Raw genomic sequence first — 16,090 nt, forward strand, 5'->3', positions numbered from 1 at the left:
ATAGACAATGCTATTTTATGGTACAAGGTGATTGATTAGCTTAAACTAAAAAAGCTAATATCAATGTTCTAAACATTTTTTTAATTCCCGAAAGCACGACTGGAAAAATAATCAAAACAAACGACAGCATATTGGTGGTAGGGTTTTAAGTAATTTAATATTTTTAAAATACGAAAACAATATGTCAGTTCATCAACTTCTACCAAATGTTAATAAAATGCATGTATAAATCAACAGTTTTTTTTTATTTTTAGGTCGTTATTCTTCTTATTACAGGAGGCTAATTTTCCACACAATAGAATTTAAAAAAATCTCAATTTCTTGGACTCCCACCCTTAATGCCTACCCTTGTGGCGAAAGACCTATTAGACAATGACCAGCCATAAAGAGAACCAACATCTTGAAAGGGTGAATATAAGTTCTATATGCGCATGCAGATGTATCTATATATAACGCGTTATATTTAAATGTTCACATCGCAATGAAACGATAACATAATAAACGTTGTAAATATGTAAGTATCTTGTAATGCTATTATGGTCTTCTTCAATTTATTGTGTCACTGTTTCAGTTCAAATTAGTTTTGTATTAGTTAAAGTATTAATGTGCGATGTAAACCTGTTTGGTTTTTGTTTCAAGTCAACTAAGATTTGTTGTGTTCTGTATTTAATAGGCCTTATAGGTTAACTTTATGTTCACACGTGTTTTTGATTGTAAGGAATAAACGTACCTATACACTTATGTGTTATTGAACACGGCAAATAGAGTAATTTGATGTACAGTTGGCTGACAGTAAAATCTAATTACATTAAATGAGAACCCAATACCTACCCAGGCTATACGTCAAACTATGAACAGAAAATAATTTTGTTGTGTTAAAAATATTTTTTTTAACGTATAATTACACACTACCAACTACAGTAGCATTAGCTGTGCTAGTTTGACTTGTGTAAGTGCTTATCACTATAACTATCCCTTTCTTACTATGTTTATTGTGCCCCACCAAGTTAATGATTTTTAAGTTAATTACTGCAGTACATAGATGTTTAGACATATAAAATATTTTGTTACATCCATGGTAAGAAACATTGCAAGTGGCAATGTGTTTCAAATCGTAATCGCCCGTAAATTATTTCAGGAAATTCCGGAAACGGCGAACCAAAATCCCCATTACAAATTTATAAAATGCAGGGATGGCCATGGCACATCTAACCGAAACTGTTTTCAGAGCTGCGGACGCTATCTGTTGTGCGACTAGTGTACTGCTACTGGTCGACAGCAGGGAACTAGCACGGACTGGCGGGCGTCTGACGTACTACGGAGACTGCACTCTGCGCTGTCCGCGGTTACAATAATTATTGGTGATTTTTTTGTTTTGCTACTAACGCTGGCCAGTTACATAACCTACATAACCTTGCTCGTAGCGCTGTCTAGTTTAGTTACCTAAGTACAAGATAAAACTATGATTTACTAGTCAACTATTTGAAGTATCACAACGGCCTCTGAGAGTGTCGAGAAAAAAAAAATTCATTTTCAAAATTTTTATTGGAAAAGTCGTTCTCGTTCAGAATTAAAAAAACAAAATTAATTCATAAAATACCTTTCTGTGGTTTTTTTAATGTCAATAATTTTATAACTGGACTAAACATACTTGAAACAAAATAGTGCCAATTTGGGCGATAATTATTGGCGAGGGGTACACCCGAAAGAAGAAAATAAATATTTTCACAAGGTTTTTTTCGTTCTGTCTAACGACAGTGTGATAACGTAAAATCACGAGAAAATCATTCACACGATTTAAAGTATTTAGAATGTAGTATGTAGTTAACATAACCACCCGTTAAACCTGTAATTACTTATCAACTAAGTTATTAGTATCGCAATGCCTTTATACAGCATGATAGAAAAATGCTCAGGAATTTAAAAAAAAAATCTTGAATGTAGTAAATTTTAACCACGTGCTCACCTTATCTGTAAACCATGCCGCTATTTCATTCCAGGCTTTTCCAGTGAGTTGCTTCTTGTGATATTTTTTTGCAGTAAATGTTACAAAAATTCTCCCTCTTCTAAAAAAACCGCAAGAAAATTCTCGTAACGAAATTATTACCGCACAATTGTAAACCGTCACTACTACACAGCCTTCTATTTCCTGCAAACTAGAACAATCGAACGCTGTTTACGAAAGTCGTAGAGGAAAAACGATCGATTTTACAAGGCGGTGCTCCATCGCTCGGTCCGTCAGAAGCTACAGTTTTTTCGAGGTTTTGACCGGCAGATGAAAGCCCTGTGATTGGCTTGCAGTCACGTGAGGGAACCCAGCTTGACTAGTTGGAGCTGTTTCGTCGGGTATATCTCGTCAATCAACAATGCAGCTGTACAGCAAATGCTGGATTCGCAACGATTTTGTCGCATCCGTCCGACACGTCAAAACCTCACCACGCTTTAATTTTCGACGGACGGATGAAATTATAATTATAATTTGCCCAAAATGCATTGCATTTTTTTAAAGTTTTTTTTAATATTTTTTTTATTTAGCTGCTTCCATCCGCTTGGCGGACAGACGTAAACGTACAGACAGGACGGATAATTGAGAGTCCACCTTAAGGCCATTGTTTGGCTAAATACCACTCTAGAGAATAAGTTCTGCATCTCGAATGATGATCATATTAAAAGAAATTGACTTCTTGGAAAGGTAAATATTAGGGTCAAACAAAAATGCGTATCACGGAGAAACGACGAAAGAGGGGTACTTACAGCCCATTTCGAAATTGTGTAATGAAAAGTGTGTGTGTGTGTGTAAAAACATTAAATTTCTAAATAAAATAATACTTTTGTGGTCGGCATTTAAAAAACAATCTAATATATTTAAAAGAAACTAACTACGATACTGAACACTGCGCCATCTGCGAGAATTTACAAGACTCTTCTCTCCCATGAACGAGATTATTGGATTCCGATCGATTCCTTCGACTAACACCATTTCCTGTTTCGAGCTGGATAAACGCACTTTGGGAGTCAAACGTGGATCTAAAAGTGCGAATATCGTATTTCAACTTCGGAAAAAAAAATTCCAAGGAAGAAGCAGCTCGACATGCGATACGCCAAGGGGATGTCGCCAGACGGAAACAGGCTCTGCCAGGCCCCTGGGGGGGGGGGGGGGGGGGTTGGCGAGGAAGGAAGGGGTGGCACTCGTTTCGGCAAACTACTCACGGGGGTGTTACATTTTCGCAAGAGGTCGAGACAGCAGACACGCGCACGGGATCCGCACTCAGGGATATTGGCAAAAATTGGAAAAGGGGAGGAGTTCAATCCATCCCACGATGATGGATCGCTCTTCAAATATTTTTTTTGGAGCGTGCCCGGGTCTAGGAAGTTCTCGGCTTCCCGCGGGGAGGTCAAGACATCCGGTGTCGTGTGTCGCGGTCTCCGTGGAGCAAGTAAACAAGCGCGCCTCCACACCCCGGCCCAGAACTACTGCCCGCGGAGACAGCAGCTGGGACATCGTCACAGACAGCCACGGCGCACCCATTTAGAAAATACACTTTGAAAAAAAAAAAAGTCCCTAAGAGTAGTGTGTTTTGGTTCCTTCTGGCGCAGGCGCCAGGCGGTGGTGCGGGTGCCGTGGAGCCTGCCGATTGCTCTGACGTCACGGCGGCCATCTTGTATTTCTGACGTCAGGTGGCCATCTTGGATTTGTAACGTCACGGCGGCCATCTTGGATGACCGTGACCGTGACCTTGACCCCAGCGGCCATATTGGATCCGTCATCTTGGATCCGTCATCTTGGAACCGCCATATTTAAATCGAGTGCCCCACTCACTCATGATGAAATTTTCGTCACGTCCACCACATAGATTTTTTTTTTCTGTTCCACTGGAGGCAGCCATCTTGGATGACGTCGACTTTGTTTCAGCTGTTTGTTCCTAGATAGCGCCAGCATCGCTCTTGATTTTTTTTTCTGTTCCGCTGGAGGCCGCCATATTGGATACCGTCGATTTTGTTTCTGCTGTTTGTTCCTAGAGAGCGCCAGCGTCGCTCTGTCTCATCACATAAGGCCGATGTTCCGTTACCTACCATAGCTATTATGGTCCTTATCGGCATGTTAAATTTAATTTTTTATGCAAAATACATTGGAAGCGCTGTGATTCGAACCATCGCAGCTCTGATCTGTATGTTGGAAAACATACGCCTTTAACCGCACGGCCATCGAGACATACTGCTTATAAGGGTTCAATATTTTTTGTAATTATTTTTTTTTAAATATTTTTCTTGAGTTTTATCGAAATTTTACCACTAAATCCCCTACAGTTATTGTTCAATATGAGGCAATATGAGGTGATTTCTTGGTTGGTTGGTTTTGAAAAAAAAAAAGTGGGGGGGGGGGGGTGCGCAAAGATTAATTCTTGCCCCGGGTAGAAACTAGTCCACTTACGTCTCGGTTCTATAACCGAATTTGAAAATTAAAATGGAATTCTGTGGTGGAATTTTCAATATTTGATACATGACAAATAATAATTTTAATTTGCATTAGTTTTACTATTACAACGCAAAATATTTAAATAAAAAAATCTTTAGAATAATAAAAAATTTCTTTTATCTTAATTTGTAATTAATGTGGCCTACTAAGCAACTGGATGCATGATTAAGCTTTGAAAAAAACTGACTTAATAAAACCCACAACGACAGGTACATACTTAAACATCGAGAACTAAAATATATAGTAAATTTGTACATTAACATGATAAAAGATGTAACAGTAATCCTGGGTTCGTGTACTTACCCGGGAATTTATGCTTTGTGTTGTCCCAGTACCTCCACCAGATAAAGTTATTTGTAAACCGTTACCTGGATAGATTTATAGTATTAACTGCACTCGTTAATAAGCATAACAAAACAACGTCCAATTATTGATTATTACATTATATTATCAATTGTTTTAAAAAAAATTATGCTTGAGTGAAACATCAATTGAAATATAAATGTAAGCTCCGATCTTCGCAATAAAGTCTCTGTACTATCTCCAAAAAAATGCAAAAATTATCATATCCATGTGATTTTCAAAGTTACAATATATTTATTGTAGTTTTACAATTAGTATTGTAATACTAATGGCGAAAAAAATGGGCGATTAAAAAGGTTATAAAAGTGAAATAAAAAAAAGGAAGTAAATATTATTGTTGGTATGCGAAATAAATTTCTATGTAAGAAGAAAATCATGTTTCTATAACATAAAAAAATAACATAACATTTAGTTTACCATATAACGAATATTATTGTTATTAAAAAAATAAATATGTACAAGTGATTTTACAAGTTTAAAAAATTCCGTCCAGTACTGTTATGTGTAATGTAATCTCAACAATAGATAAAAATTGAAAAGTTTGAGATGGCTAAGACCAAAAATAAACTTTGATAGTGTGACATGATCCGAAACACATTTGAAGATATCTGCCCCAATCTATTTGATGGAGATAATTGGAAGACATTTCCCGTCCAATACTTAACCTCTCCACCTCTAACGTCAAATTAATGTGGTTGGAGACAAATATTTGACAGTGTGACCGGGTATTTTAGACCGGTTCTACAATGACACGGAAACGGTTCACGTAAACGGAGACGGATGTCACGGAACATAGTTTCTACAATGCCACGCAGACGGACCCTTACGGATTAGCTCGGCAATGCTGAGCTCTTCCGTTTACGTTGCCCCGTGCGACCAATAGGAGCCGAGTACTTGGATGCGGCGGTAACCATGTTTGTTTATGTCTTAAATACGTTAAACATGTTGTTTTTTTCAAGTTCAAGAATATTTAGTGTTCTATTATTATAAATTTGTCGTTTATTTTTTATTATTATTTAAGTAAATTGTGCCCTGCTATGATTTCGAAGATATATATATATATAATTTTGTAAACAAGAAATTCAATCTCATTGGTTGCCTTTGTCCCGTTACCGTGCATTGTGGATGCAGCGGACGCGATAGTGAAATGTCGCGGGAGATACGTCTACGTTTCGGTTTCAGGGACGCACCACAACGCCGAAATGCCGAATTGACCACAACGCCGACAGCTAGAAAACTGCTGTGTACCAAAACGCCGAATTACCACAACGCCTAAATACACTAACGCCGAAAAATGTCATTGCAGGACTGCCACAAAGGTTAGGTTAGGTTAGACTGGGTTAGGTTAACCTAGGTTAGGTTAGGCTATGTTAGGTTAGGCTAGGCTAGGATAGGCTAGGTTAAGTTAGGTTAGGTTATATTACGCTAGGTTAGGTTAGGTTAGGTAAGGTTAGGTTTGATTGTGGTATTTCGGCGTTAATGTACATTTAAGAAACACACACAAATTCATTCAGTTGTTTTTTCGGCGTTGTGGTACACAGCAGTTTTCTAGCTGTCGGCGTTGTGGTCAATTTTGACATTCGGCGTGATGGTATTTCGGCGTTGTGGTAACGACCCCTACGTTTCCCTTAGTTCTCCCTCCGCGTACGACAATTCCGGTGTCCGGACGCGGTAACTTCGGCGCGGCGTGCCGGAACAGTCGTCGCCGCGCGAGGGAACTGCGACGGCAGCTGCGCCCGTCCAGCCAGTGAGAGGGCAGCAAGGCCTCGGATGGGTCGCGTCACGTGATGGTTGAGGCGCGCGCCGCTGGGAGCAGCACCTGTCGGGCGGCGCAGGTAAACACGGCGCGCGCAGTCGATAAAGCTGCGTCCCGGAGAATTTAGACTGTGCGTCGTTGTGCGTGGACACACGACGACACCGTTAAAAAAAAAATTGGTCGTCTGTAAAGTCGGTTTACGGACGATAGTTTAACGTGACAACGTCATAACAAAACATTGATGAAATGAATGCATACTTTTATGAATAAATTTGAATCATTTTTATTTTAATAATAAAAGAATAAATACTTGAAATTATACTAATAATCATATTTTTAAAATTCAAGAATAATTAACCCTTATTGCCAAAATTGTTGTTGTAATAAGCAATAAAAACCACATTAACTTTTCACTTCACTTTATAAACAGTCGACGAAACAGTTCACGTGTAGATGACTTGTAATTAATTTTAAAAATTGGTGTTTAGCTATAAAGTTTCAATATAATTATGAACAAGTTTTCATATAAATAAGCTGTAATCAAATATCTATCATCGATTATATGAATCATCATAATTTTTTAGTAAATTGTAACATAACCTATTATTACTGCACTCGCCGACAGCGTAACGGGACACGGCGTAACGGGACACGGCGTAACGGGACACAGCGCAACGGAACAATGAACGTAACGGGACACAGTGTAACGGAACAATTTGCGTAACGGGACACTTTTTCGTGCGTGCAGCCGGCTTTCATCGATTTATTAGACGTCACGTCAAAAAATTGTTCACCTTAAATTTACGAAGAAAGTTGGCTACACATTATCCAGGGATCATCGTAAATTTGCGGTTTATCTTCGAAAACTAACATTACGGAGTCAACTTGTTATGGAAATAAATCAACAACAATAATAAGCTAACAAAGCTTCCAACCCTTTTTTGTATATACGACAAAATCCTTGTTTTATCCTTCCACGTTTCTGTTTACCCTGTTTACAAGCGAAACACTTAACTCGAAAGTCGAAAAAAGAAAGGCGCACTGTCCTTTTTTTATGATTAATTCTTCGTTGAAAAGTCCGTAAAAATTACTGTGATTTATAACAGTGTAGGTATGTCCGTAATCACGAATACAGATAACGCAGAAATTGAATCATTCACCCGAACAACGTTGTATTCAACAAACAGTATCACAAAAAAAAAAACAGAGTTAGCCCAATTGCTTGCATTTACAATGTTGTTTTACTAGTCAGTAATTTGAAATATTCTTCACGGAGTCAACTGTTATTTTCAGTAAGAATAAAGTTATCCGCTGCAGGAAGGATAAAATAAACGGCGTTATCGCATCTCTAACTCACTTTAAAGAAAGGTGTTGGTTAAAACATTGTTCGGGTGAATGATTAAATTATTAAAAAGAAGGAATGTGGCAACTTTCATAAAAGTAACAAATAAACGATTGAAAGAGTAAAAAATATAATAATTTATAGATTCATGCATTTATTTATTCAATACTTTTTTAAAACTAAAATATCTTAACTTTCTAAAAAAATATTCCTTTAATGCTTCAAATTGAGTAGTTGAATGAGTAGGTACATACCTTTTGTACTGGTTTATATTGATTAATTAATTTTATATATACACGTGGAAAACTATGCTACTAAAATTATGTTCAATTTAAAATATAGCTACTTCAATTTTCCATTTCAAGGCAAAATAAGTACACACAAATATATATATTTTTTACTTAAAAAGTAAATATAATCGCCAAGCTCAATTAAGAAACGTGTAATGCTTAACGCACTTTGTAATATATTCGTAATGGAAGAACACCTTAACTGCGCTGTTAAAATTTAATTTGTATAATTACTAGGAACGGGTATTTTTTTCGCGAACTCTCATTAGGGATTTTGTGTGATTGGTGTGTGCCGACAGTAAATACGTGTCTGAAAGAAACTCAACCAATAACAAATGCGGACGATGCTACTTTGTTACACACCTTCTTTCGAAGCCTATTTGCGAAAAATACATTATGTATTTTTAATGGTATTCCTTAACAGTGTTATTAAAATATAAACATTAAACTATTATGTTCAACTTCACTAGCTTTTAAGTGAACACTCTGCTATTTGCTGTATTATGTTTGAATAAATTATTATTATTTTTTTTACCAATTTTTTGTTATCTCGCTTTCCTGTCTGTCTGTTCGATACAAATTTTGAAATCGATTTTAAACTATCTTCCCGATGATACTTGAAACTATAAATATAGCTCAGAACTGGATGACAATACAATTTTAACTCGCTTTCTTGTCTGTCATTTTGTTTGTCTGTTCGGTAATTTTTTTTTTTTTTTTTTTTTTTTTTTAAGCAAGCCCCCGGATTTGCGATGCTAGGCTACAAGCCAAACATCACAGTGTTGCGCAATGCATAATTCAGAATTCCCAGGCGGTGCCCACATCACCGACTGCTGACTGCTCAAAGGTTTAGCATTCAATAGGATTATTTATGTGGGAATAACTTCATAAACATGATGTAACATTCAACCTAAATCTTGTCTTAGTTCTTAAGTGATTTTATTTGATGATCTTTACAAATTCATTGGCACATTTAACTCAAAATTTCACATCTTATGTAATTTTTTTTGAATTATTAAATTAACCATTTTTAACTACTTCTTGATACAACGTTTAAAGAAAAATTAAAACAAATAAGGAGGAAAATTCATAAAGGTATTTTTTAATTATTTATAATTTAATTAATAAGAAAAATTGGCCTTTAATTTGCCTAAACTTATATATATATATATATATATATATATATAATACCAACTAAAAAAGCAAGACAGGGTGTTATGTTCTATCTTCAGCCAGGAAAAGCAGAAAATAATAGTTAAATAAATATTTTTAGTATACTAATTTTTTCAAAATGGACACAAAATGTATAATATATATTTTTTCTTCGCCCCATACAGAGATTCCTTACCCCATCACGACCGGGGGTCGTTGAATCGTAAGTTTCCCGCGGAGAAATGGACAGCATCAGGTGAAAGGGGGAGGGGGGGGGTGGAAATCCTTTCTTCCCCTCTACGCCCAGCTGTCACGTGACTTCCGCAAGCCACTCGGTTTGCGTTATCGATTAGCTTCCTCCCCCCCCCCGCCCTCCCCGCGGGGACCAGATACCCTCTTAGTTCCCCGCCTCCCCGCCGCCGGCGCCACCAGCGTAATCAACACGTCCGCGGGCAGACTTGAAGCACAGGCCTGCAGGCCCCTCCAACTCGAATAGGGCAACGAATTCCTTACCGAATAATTCCGAGGATCCGGTCTAACATGCTGCAAACGTTGTAATATAAAAAAAATGACCATTATTTTAATAAAAATGTACTACAGCAAGTAAGCAAATGGTGTAATATTAATTAAAACGCGTACAACTTGTTTAATTGTTGTATTTTAATATAATTTAATGAATAATTTTATCATGATGGTGGCAGCGATGACAAATCAAATTTTATTTATTTAGTGTGTTTAGCAGTTGGCACAATTGGGGTCCGTACTTCGGGTATGTTCGGCAAACAAATGAGATAGATAAGGTTCGCTCGTAATAACATTGAGTTAAGACTCTTATCCTTTATATACTCTTTGCAGGCCTGTAGCTCGCTCGTGCGGCAGACGGCATCAAGCGCGGCTCCAGAGGAAGGGCGCAGGGGGCGATAGCCCCTTCCGAGCACAAATTTTACTTATTATTTCTTTGTAGGGGAGTATTAATGTTAACTTAAATACTTTCGTTATAGTGCTAAACTCTCCTTTCAATAAAAATTTGCACGAAAATACTAAATTTCAGTATTTGAGACCATGTATATTTTGTGAATATCCCAAGGGCAATGTCATGATTATTAACTGCATCCTCCTGTGTGAGAGCCCTGCCCGAGAGGTTTTCCTGGAGCCGCCATTGGACGTCATACACTGTAACCTGTTTTTTTGTGAACGTAGCATATGTACTCATGTAAAATTACCGAATTTCACGTACATTTTCACGAAAACTCTTATCACTATAAAATAATGTTTTCGGTTATACTGGGTTCGGATTTGTGATGTCCCAGTAACTCCCTGAATATCTTTCCAGTAGGCCCTATTATCTGCGCACATAATAAATTAAAATAAAGTTCAATAAATGAATACTCAATTATTTTTTCAATGGTTTAATATATATATATATATATATGTGTGTGTGTATGTATGTATGCTCGAATGAAACAACAATTTGAATATGTAAATTTGAGCTTATTTTCGTATCATCGAAAAAAAAGGGGGGTTGTCTGTGAAGTCGGTTTAGGGACGATAATTTTACGTGATAACGTGTGTGGAAGAGAGATAGATGCGTCACAAGCCGAACACTTAGGCCTATCGCGCCTCTCTATCACTTGTTCCGCGCTCTCGCTTGCACTCTCGGCTCAGGCGGAGAGTGACAATGAGTCATGATTATTCGTGCGTGCAGCCGGCGTTCATCGAGTTATAAGACGTTATCACGTCCAAAAATAATTTCGTGAAAAAATTAACGTAGCCGTGTGTTGTACAAAGTTACAATATTTTTCTTTCTGAAGTATTACAAATGGAAAACTGTTTCCAAGGAAATCTTATATAAAAGTTCAAAAAAATGTTTTCTGTGTAACATTGGTGATACAATTTTAAGGCCCCCGCCTACCCTGACGCACATTCTGTTTGCTGAGAGATTCAGATATACGAGTGGTGTCTGTTTACTGAAAAAAAGTAAGAATACAGAATACACTGATATCGTATGAGTTCAGTTTTCTGATTTAACTTTTAAACATTCTATTTAGAAGAGTTAATTAACTTGGCTACAAATGCTTGATTTCAGAATAATTTAGACATGAAGCCGCCAATACATATTTGAAATACCAGGATATTATAACTATAGAGGAGGTATATAATTAATTTTTCAGCCCCTTTCTATTATGAGTCCAGTCATCAATATTTTAATAATATTCTCAATGCTTACCAACCCAAAAAAAACGCTGTAAAAAATGCAAATAAACAAGGCTTTTTGAACGAGCCGTTTCATTTGATGGTATCAGGCTATTAGGAGCAGAAAGGAGGCGTACATCATTAACACTGTTAATGCACTACAATGCCACCACTCATCTGTCTGTTTGTGAGGTTGATAATTACTAGAGACAGGAAAAATTCGTGATTTCAATGACCTGTAGTATATACTCCATGATCCTCTATGCACGCGGGAAAATTACATCTGCTCATTGGCTACTGACTCGCGACACATGTTAACTGGGACGCTAGTGATTCGATACTTCTTTTGTTGAAAGTTTTTCATTGGCCGAGTATCATTCAGTTAAACTGAAGCCCAATCACTGATGCAGTAAAAAGGCAAAAGTATTTTGATTCTAGCCTATCACGAAATTAATCCGCGAATTTTTAAGGTATCTAATTATTACTCTATTACGCGAAAACCATTGAGCGAGTTTTAATATTTAAACTAATAATAAAACTGTTCGAGGTAAACCCTGAACATTGAATGAAATGATGAAAAAGAAATTGGAAATGACTATTTACATTATTTCGAACCCAAATTATCGTTTTAAAATGTTTTGTCTGTTTGTATGTTCCAGCATAATTTAAAAAACTACTCAACGGATTTTTATTTTCCTTTTTCTTTAATAAGGTCTAAATTAAAAACTAAGCTCTATATAATTACAGAATTCCATCCGTAAGGGGGTTATAAAAGGGTAAAAATAACCCGAAGATAGCTATTTACATCTCAGAATCTAATCAGGCATAAGAAATGATATTATGTATCAATAATAAACATACGAAAACAACCATTTTGCGAAATTCCATCCCCCCCCCCTCCCGGGGGGTGAAAAGGAGTATACATGTTTTGATAATAAATAGTTATATCTCCGGATATAATCAAGCATAAGTAAATAATGAAAATACGAAAACCACTAACCACAATTTGACCATTTAACGAAATTCCAACCCTAAGGGGGGTAAAAAAAGTGTAAATTTGTTTTAAAACGTAAACAAACAAAGGGGGAAATGGGATAAATTTGATTTTGTTGTTTAAATACTCAGGGAAATGACACCTGTTCATTGGCTACTGACGCGTGAGACGTCTCAACTAGGCTGTCCGTAATTCGGAACTTTCTTGGTTTAGTGTTTTCCATTGGCTCACAGTTCCCCGGATAAAATGTGGGCCAATCGCAGAAGCGGTACGAAAATATAGTTGTTTTGATGCTAGCCAATCGCAAAATGAATCCGCGAATTTTGCATATATCTAGCCATGACTCTTAGAAAAAGCTACAGTGTTTTGTGAAATACCTTGACACGAAATGAAATCGCGAAATACAGGTGTCCCTAACCATAAATTATTAAATAGCAACTTTGTGAAATTCCGTCCCTGAGGGGTGTAAAAGGGGCAAGTTTGGTTTTAAGAAAATTGCATACTTCCTAATCTACTAGATATAAGGATGAGAAATTAAGAATGAACCACAAGCATAACTTACAGAAATACGACTTGTATTTTTCCAATTTTCTGGTTTTTTTAACATTTAAGGGGTGAAAAGGGAGGTAAGTTTGGTTTTATCACGAAAAAAAATCATGTCTCCATATCAAATAAAACTGGCTGTAGTGAACTGAAAATAAATAATTTAAATAATTAATTACGTAGGGTGCTTTCACCATTTTTAGAATTTTGACCCTGAATTTAGTACATCGGGAGTACATTAATTACGATAGTAATAAATATATGTAAATTAAGCCAGAGGTAACAAACTGAGCAAGAATAACATACATTATACGATCTGATAGCATATGTTTTACCGTCACAATTGTTTATGCATTCGTCCTCAAAGGTGTGAAAATACGGTCATTTTGTTTTCGATTATAAAAGTAATAACTCCAAAGCGGAATGTAAGTAATACGGTATGATTTACTAACATGGATAATCTTCCCACTTTTTTTAATCACTTCTCGAAATTCTAGTGGACGGAATACGTATTTTAACTGTCCATTTTCTGCATCAACATAAATATCAGATAGTTTTACCGACTCCTGAGCGTGTGACGTGTAATTGCCCGCGAGAGAAGCATTCGATTTTTTCCAAAATTCGAACCGCACACTTGCAAAGGTTGCCCTTGATAGTCACAGCTAAAGCGAGGCGCACTGGAAACTGAAGCCGTTTGAAATCGAGCTGTGTCGGTCAATTCAATTCAGTTCAAGAGTTTTTATTTGCATATAGTACCCTTTACATTGTTTTGTACAATACTTATTGACATGCCAGCACTCTGTGCTCTTTTGCAAAAAAATACATTTGTTACGTTATATTTATATTACATGGATAGAAGAAAAAAAATACAATTTATTAGAAGGAAAATAAAAAACAAAACATTTTGCAGTGTCCTGGGAGCTTGTTAGCTCAATGTCTTTTTCAGCGCTATATTTAATATTAATATATTTACACTTACATCATTAATTTGTTATTATCTTTGAAAGATTTATGCAATGGGAGTGCATGACTTGATGTAAGCTTTTGGACATACGCCATTGCTAAGCACATGTATGTCTGTAGAAGAAAACTACAAAAAACCAAAAGACAAAAAACACAAATGAAGCAAAAATTGCTGTTGTCAACAGGATATATAAACCACATAATATTCCAAAACAGGAATATGGTCAACAAACAAAGGAAAAACAAAGAAAAATGGACCAAGAAAACTAAAAAAAAAAAAAAAAATCCCACAAATGATGAATTGAAACCCCACCCCCCCCACCCCCCAAAAAAAATTAAGCAAAACCGTTTAAACGAGACAAAAACACAACAAAATGAAAAGACGAAAACAAACACCGTATGGTATGTCGAAAAGCTTACATCAAATAATTACATTGTGTTTTAGTCACATTTGTTCTTAACTTTAAATTACACTATACTATGTCGGTCGGAACGGGTGGTTTTCGGGGCCTGGCTTGCAGTACAATAGGATTCGTCGGTCTTCCTCGTCCGAGAATGAGGTCAGCTGTCACCAGTCTCTCAGATACCGTGCGCTTTTCGTTGTGCGGAGAGGGTAGGATGAGTATGACGGCTTGATGACGTCACTTCCAGCCGGTCTAAAGAGCCGAGAGACAAAAGAGCGGCGCGTATCTGAAACAACGCAGCCGAAGCGCGCGTCACAAACAGCTGCGGGAGAGCCCGTCGACCTTTTTCGCGACGGCTGTCGGCAACAGACAATGCAGCTGTTATCAGCTCAGGTTGTGTGTGAGTGAGCGCGCAGTGATTCCGCTCCCGAACGGTAAATGACGGTCTCGAAGATTCCCCTCGCTTTTCTCCCCCCCCCCCCCCCCCTAACCGTCCTGTAGCTACACGCAGAAGAAAAAAAAAATACTTGAAATTATACTAGTAATCAGATTTTTAAAATGCAAGAATAATTGACCTTTATTGCCGAAATTGTTGTTGTAAAAAGCAATCAAAACCACATTAACTTTTCGTTTAAATATAATTATGAACAAGTTTTCATATAAATAAACTGTAAGTCAAATCGATGGTTGTTCCAATCGAGTGGAAGAGAGATAGATGCAGCGCAAGCGTACAATGAGAGTAACGGGACACAGCTGTTGTTGTAATAAGCAATGAAAACCACATTAACTTTTCACTTCACTTTATAAACAGTCGAGTGGAAGAGAGATAGATGCGGCGCAAGCGTACAATCAGAGTAACGGGACACAGCTAACGAAACAATGTGCGTAACGGGACACTTTTTCGTGCGTGCAGCAGGCGTTCATCGATTTATTAGACGTTGTCACGTCAAAAGGGGGATTGTCTGTAAAGTCGGTTTACGGACGATAATCTTACGTGATAACGTCATAAGAAAACATTGATAAAAAATTTGCATACTTTTTAAATTTCAAATATTATTTACAGTTTTTGCAAAATTTAAATTTAAATTTAAATAATTAGTTTAAATATAATCAGGAACAATATTAGTTAAAAAGCCCGCCTTAACCTGTTTGATATTATAGAAGATATTACTCTTACGGTGGTTGGCCGGTTCTTTGCACGCTCGGCTCAGGCGGAACGTGACAATTTTTTCGTGCGTGCAGTCGGCTTTCAACGATTTATAAGACATTATCACGCCAAAATATTACCGCAATAAAGATCTCAGGCCTACGCGGCCATTTTCTGAAGTATCTCGGCTTCTGAGTCGTAGACGTGTCCACAGCGGCAGACAATCGAGTGTATTAAAGGCAGAAAGAACAACTTGTGACAACCTCGGTAGGTAACACTGATGATGGTGACTGCAATGTTGACCGAAACGTCGGTGATATATATATATATATATATTCGCCTTGGACACGGCTACAGCCTAGAAGCCAAGCTACTTCAAAAATTACCGGACTTTTACAAAACAGTACATTTTTTTTTTTTGTAAATAATCCCGAGAATTTCTTACGAAAATCGACTGTCAATTTTA

At 37.0% G+C, this 16,090-nt stretch overlaps 1 protein-coding gene across 2 annotated transcripts in view; it reads right to left on the reverse strand.

Annotated features, from left to right (window-relative positions):
- LOC134539121 (mucin-5AC-like) overlaps window positions 1-16,090 on the reverse strand; it is a 177,821-nt gene that overhangs the window by 152,285 nt on the left and 9,446 nt on the right. The window contains exon 1 of one of the 2 annotated variants that reach the window (XM_063380862.1): window positions 1,967-2,111. The exons of the other annotated variant lie outside the window; for it this stretch is intronic. The gene's annotated coding sequence lies outside the window, so the exon portion shown is untranslated. Of the gene's footprint in view, window positions 1-1,966; window positions 2,112-16,090 lie in introns of those variants that run through there. 2 annotated transcript variants of the gene reach the window in all.

This window comes from Bacillus rossius, chromosome 14 (genome assembly GCF_032445375.1).
Source record: "Bacillus rossius redtenbacheri isolate Brsri chromosome 14, Brsri_v3, whole genome shotgun sequence".
Classification (NCBI taxonomy): Eukaryota; Metazoa; Arthropoda; class Insecta; order Phasmatodea; family Bacillidae; genus Bacillus; species Bacillus rossius.